Raw genomic sequence first — 5,000 nt, forward strand, 5'->3', positions numbered from 1 at the left:
ACAGGGTCCGTCCGGGATTTGAACCCGGGACCTCTCGCACCCTAAGCGAAAATCATACCCCTAGACCAACGGACCATGTTACTTTGCTCTCAATATGTGAATATGAAGCCTAACCCATTGAAGTCTCCTCCATAAAACTGATTGGTAGAAATACTTTCCGCGGGGTCCGTCCGGGATTTGAACCCGGGACCTCTCGCACCCAAAGCGAGAATCATACCCCTAGACCAACGGACCATGTTACTTTGCTCTCAATATGTGAATATGAAGCCTAACCCGTTGAAGCCTCCTCTATAAATCTGATTGGTAGGGAGATTTTCCGCGAAGTCCGTCCGGGATTTGAACCCGGGACCTCTCGCACCTTTAGCGAAAATAATACCCCTAGACCAACGGACCATGTTACTTTTTACACAATTTGTGAATATCTTGAATAACCCATTGAAGTCTCCTCCAGAAAACTGGTTTGTAGAAAGATCTTCCGCAGGGTCCGTCCGGGATTTGAATCCAGGACCTCTCGCACCCAAAGCGAGAATCATACGCCTAGACCAACGGACCATTTAACTTTGCTCTCAATATGTGAATATTAAGCCTAACCCGTTGAAGCCTCCTCCATTAATCTGATTGGTAGAAAGATCTTCCGCAGGGTCCGTCCGGGATTTGAACCCGGGACCTCTCGCACCCTAAGCGAGAATCATACCCCTAGACCAATGGACCATGTTAATTTTCTCTCAATATGTGAATATGTAGCCTAACCCGTTGAAAACTTCTCCATAAAACTGGTTTGTAGAAAGATTTTACGCGGGGTCCGTCCGGGATTTGAACCCGGGACTTCTCGCACCCTAAGCGAGAATCATAGCCCTAGACCAACGGACAATGTTAGTTTGCTCTCAATATGGGAATATGCAGCCTAACCCGTTGAAGCCTCCTCCATAAATCTGATTGGTAGAGAGATTTTCCGCGGGGTCCGTCCGGGATTTGAACCCGGGACCTCTCGCACCCTAAGCGAAAATCATTCCCCTAGTCCAACGGACCATGTTACTTTTTTCACAATTTGTTAATATCTTGAATAACCCGTTGAAGTCTCCTCCAGAAAACTGGGTTGTAGAAAGATCTTCCGCAGGGTCCGTCCGGGATTTGAATCCAGGACCTCTCGCACCCAAAGCGAGAATCATACCCCTAGACCAACGGACCATGTTACTTTGCTCTCAATATGTGAATATGAAGCCTAACCCATTGAAGTCTCCTCCATAAAACTGATTGGTAGAAAAATTTTCCGCGGAGTCCGTCCGGCATTTGAACCTGGGACCTCTCGCACCCAAATTGAGAATCATACCCCTAGACCAACGGACCATGTTACTTTGGTCTCAATATGTGAATAAGTAGCCTAACCCGTTGAAAACTTCTCCGTTAAACTGGTTTGTAGAAAGATCTTCCACAGGGTCCGTACGGGATTTGAACCCGGGACCTCTCGCACCCTAAGCGAAAATCATACCCCTAGACCAACGGACAATGTTAGTTTGCTCTCAATATGTGGATGTGTAGCCTAACCCGTTGAAGCCTCCTCTATAAATCTGATTGGTAGGGAGATTTTCCGCGAAGTCCGTCCGGGATTTGAACCCGGGACCTCTTGCACCTTTAGCGAAAATCATTCCCATAGACCAACGGACCATGTTACTTTGCTCTTAATATGTGAATATCCCGATGAAGTCTCCTCCATAAAACTGATTCGTAAAAACATTTTCCGCGGGGTCCGTCCGATATTTGAACCCGAGACCTCTCGCACCCAAAGCGAGAACCATACCCCTAGACCAACGGAACATGTTAGTTTGCTCCCAATATGTGAATATGTAGCCTAACCCGTTGAAGCCTCCTCCATAAATCTGATTGGTAGGAAGATTTTCGGTGGGGTCCGTCCGGGATTTGAACCAGGGACCTCTCGCACCGAAAGCGATAATCATACCCCTAGACCAACGGACCATGTTACTTTGCTCTCAATATGTGAATATGAAGCCTAACCCGTTGAAGTCTCCTCCATAAAACTAATTGGTAGAAAGATTTTCCGCGGAGCCCGTCCAGGATTTGAACCCAGGACCTCTCGCACCCGAAGCGAGATTCATACCCCTAGACCAACGGACCATGTTACTTTGCTCTCAATATGTGAATATGAAGCCTAACCCATTGAAGTCTCCTCCATAAAACTGATTGGTAGAAAAATTTTCCGCGGAGTCCGTCCGGCATATGAACCTGGGACCTCTCGCACCCAAATCGAGAATCATACCCCTAGACCAACGGACCATGTTACTTTGGTCTCAATATGTGAATAAGTAGCCTAACCCGTTGAAAACTTCTCCGTAAAACTAGTTTGTAGAAAGATCTTCCACAGGGTCCGTACGGGATTTGAACCCGGGACCTCTCGCACCCTAAGCGAAAATCATACCCCTAGACCAACGGACCATGTTACATTGCTCTTAATATGTGAATATCCCGTTGAAGTCTCCTCCATAAAACTGATTCGTAGAAATATTTTCCGCGGGGTCCGTCCGGGATTTGAACCCGGGACCTCTCGCACCCAAAGCGAGAATTATACCCCTAGACCAACGGACCATGTTACTTTGCTCTCAATATGTGAATATGAAGCCTAACCCATTGAAGTCTCCTCCATAAAACTGATTGGTAGAAAAAATTTTCGCGGAGTCCGTCCGGCATTTGAACCCGGGACCTCTCGCACCCAAAGCGAGAATCATACCCCTAGACCAACGGACCATGTTACTTTGGTCTCAATATGTGAATGTGTAGCCTAACCCGTTGAAGCCTCCTCTAAAAATCTGATTGGTAGGGAGATTTTCCGCGAAGTCCGTCCGGGATTTGAACCCGGGACCTCTCGCACCTTTAGCGAAAATCATTCCCCTAGACCAACGGACCATGTTACATTGCTCTTAATATGTGAATATCCCGTTGAAGTCTCCTCCATAAAACTGATTCGTAGAAATAATTTCCGCGGGGTCCGTCCGGGATTTGAACCCGGGACCTCTCGCACCCAAAGCGAGAATCATACCCCTAGACCAACGGACCATGTTACTTTGCTCTCAATATGTGAATATGAAGCCTAACCCATTGAAGTCTCCTCCATAAAACTGATTGGTAGAAATACTTTCCGCGGGGTCCGTCCGGGATTTGAACCCGGGACCTCTCGCACCCAAAGCGAGAATCATACCCCTAGACCAACGGACCTTGTTACTTTGCTCTCAATATGTGAATATGAAGCCTAACCCATTGAAGTCTCCTCCATAAAACTGATTGGTAGAAATACTTTCCGCGGGGTCCGTCCGGGATTTGAACCCGGGACCTCTCGCACCCAAAGCGAGAATCATACCCCTAGACCAACGGACCATGTTACTTTGCTCTCAATATGTGAATAAGTAGCCTAACCCGTTGAAAACTTCTCCGTAAAACTGGTTTGTAGAAAGATCTTCCACAGGGTCCGTCCGGGATTTGAACCCGGGACCTCTCGCACCCTAAGCGAAAATCATACCCCTAGACCAACGGACCATGTTACTTTGCTCTCAATATGTGAATATGAAGCCTAACCCATTGAAGTCTCCTCCATAAAACTGATTGGTAGAAATACTTTCCGCGGGGTCCGTCCGGGATTTGAACCCGGGACCTCTCGCACCCAAAGCGAGAATCATACCCCTAGACCAACGGACCATGTTACTTTGCTCTCAATATGTGAATATGAAGCCTAACCCGTTGAAGCCTCCTCTATAAATCTGATTGGTAGGGAGATTTTCCGCGAAGTCCGTCCGGGATTTGAACCCGGGACCTCTCGCACCTTTAGCGAAAATAATACCCCTAGACCAACGGACCATGTTACTTTTTACACAATTTGTGAATATCTTGAATAACCCATTGAAGTCTCCTCCAGAAAACTGGTTTGTAGAAAGATCTTCCGCAGGGTCCGTCCGGGATTTGAATCCAGGACCTCTCGCACCCAAAGCGAGAATCATACCCCTAGACCAACGGACCATTTAACTTTGCTCTCAATATGTGAATATTAAGCCTAACCCGTTGAAGCCTCCTCCATTAATCTGATTGGTAGAAAGATCTTCCGCAGGGTCCGTCCGGGATTTGAACCCGGGACCTCTCGCACCCTAAGCGAGAATCATACCCCTAGACCAATGGACCATGTTAATTTTCTCTCAATATGTGAATATGTAGCCTAACCCGTTGAAAACTTCTCCATAAAACTGGTTTGTAGAAAGATTTTACGCGGGGTCCGTCCGGGATTTGAACCCGGGACTTCTCGCACCCTAAGCGAGAATCATAGCCCTAGACCAACGGACAATGTTAGTTTGCTCTCAATATGGGAATATGCAGCCTAACCCGTTGAAGCCTCCTCCATAAATCTGATTGGTAGAGAGATTTTCCGCGGGGTCCGTCCGGGATTTGAACCCGGGACCTCTCGCACCCTAAGCGAAAATCATTCCCCTAGTCCAACGGACCATGTTACTTTTTTCACAATTTGTTAATATCTTGAATAACCCGTTGAAGTCTCCTCCAGAAAACTGGTTTGTAGAAAGATCTTCCGCAGGGTCCGTCCGCGATTTGAATCCAGGACCTCTCGCACCCAAAGCGAGAATCATACCCCTAGACCAACGGACCATTTAACTTTGCTCTCAATATGTGAATATTAAGCCTAACCCGTTGAAAACTTCTCCATAAAACTGGTTTGTAGAAAGATTTTACGCGGGGTACGTCCTGGATTTGAAACCGGGACTTCTCGCACCCTAAGCGAGAATCATACCCCTAGACCAACGGACCATGTTACTGTCCTCTCAATATGTGAATATGTAGCCTAACCCATTGGAGTCTCCTCCATAAAACTGATTGGTAGAAATACTTTCCGCGGGGTCCGTCCGGGATTTGAACCCGGGACCTCTCGCACCCAAAGCGAGAATCATACCCCTAGACCAACGGACCATGTTACTTTGCTCTCAATATGT

General features: G+C 47.2%; 12 non-coding genes across 12 annotated transcripts; all 12 read right to left on the reverse strand.

Moving 5' to 3' along the window:
• Positions 1-3: 3 nt before the first annotated feature.
• On the reverse strand, positions 4-75 carry TRNAP-AGG (transfer RNA proline (anticodon AGG)). Its single transcript has one exon. It is a non-coding gene; the product is annotated as a tRNA-Pro (tRNA).
• Positions 76-162: 87 nt separating this feature from the next.
• On the reverse strand, positions 163-234 carry TRNAP-UGG (transfer RNA proline (anticodon UGG)). The gene has a single exon. It is a non-coding gene; the product is annotated as a tRNA-Pro (tRNA).
• A 405-nt stretch (positions 235-639) lies between these two features.
• On the reverse strand, positions 640-711 carry TRNAP-AGG (transfer RNA proline (anticodon AGG)). The gene has a single exon. It is a non-coding gene; the product is annotated as a tRNA-Pro (tRNA).
• Positions 712-2,379: 1,668 nt separating this feature from the next.
• TRNAP-AGG (transfer RNA proline (anticodon AGG)) lies at positions 2,380-2,451 on the reverse strand. Its single transcript has one exon. It is a non-coding gene; the product is annotated as a tRNA-Pro (tRNA).
• A 78-nt stretch (positions 2,452-2,529) lies between these two features.
• TRNAP-UGG (transfer RNA proline (anticodon UGG)) lies at positions 2,530-2,601 on the reverse strand. The gene has a single exon. It is a non-coding gene; the product is annotated as a tRNA-Pro (tRNA).
• A 396-nt stretch (positions 2,602-2,997) lies between these two features.
• On the reverse strand, positions 2,998-3,069 carry TRNAP-UGG (transfer RNA proline (anticodon UGG)). Its single transcript has one exon. It is a non-coding gene; the product is annotated as a tRNA-Pro (tRNA).
• An 87-nt stretch (positions 3,070-3,156) lies between these two features.
• On the reverse strand, positions 3,157-3,228 carry TRNAP-UGG (transfer RNA proline (anticodon UGG)). Its single transcript has one exon. It is a non-coding gene; the product is annotated as a tRNA-Pro (tRNA).
• Positions 3,229-3,315: 87 nt separating this feature from the next.
• Positions 3,316-3,387, reverse strand: TRNAP-UGG (transfer RNA proline (anticodon UGG)). The gene has a single exon. It is a non-coding gene; the product is annotated as a tRNA-Pro (tRNA).
• An 87-nt stretch (positions 3,388-3,474) lies between these two features.
• Positions 3,475-3,546, reverse strand: TRNAP-AGG (transfer RNA proline (anticodon AGG)). Its single transcript has one exon. It is a non-coding gene; the product is annotated as a tRNA-Pro (tRNA).
• Positions 3,547-3,633: 87 nt separating this feature from the next.
• TRNAP-UGG (transfer RNA proline (anticodon UGG)) lies at positions 3,634-3,705 on the reverse strand. Its single transcript has one exon. It is a non-coding gene; the product is annotated as a tRNA-Pro (tRNA).
• A 405-nt stretch (positions 3,706-4,110) lies between these two features.
• On the reverse strand, positions 4,111-4,182 carry TRNAP-AGG (transfer RNA proline (anticodon AGG)). The gene has a single exon. It is a non-coding gene; the product is annotated as a tRNA-Pro (tRNA).
• Positions 4,183-4,905: 723 nt separating this feature from the next.
• TRNAP-UGG (transfer RNA proline (anticodon UGG)) lies at positions 4,906-4,977 on the reverse strand. The gene has a single exon. It is a non-coding gene; the product is annotated as a tRNA-Pro (tRNA).
• Between the last annotated feature and the right edge of the window lie 23 nt (positions 4,978-5,000).

The sequence above is a fragment of the Leiobunum rupestre genome, chromosome 10 (genome assembly GCF_980474605.1).
Source record: "Leiobunum rupestre chromosome 10, qqLeiRupe1.1.hap1, whole genome shotgun sequence".
In the NCBI taxonomy this organism is placed as follows: Eukaryota; Metazoa; Arthropoda; class Arachnida; order Opiliones; family Sclerosomatidae; genus Leiobunum; species Leiobunum rupestre.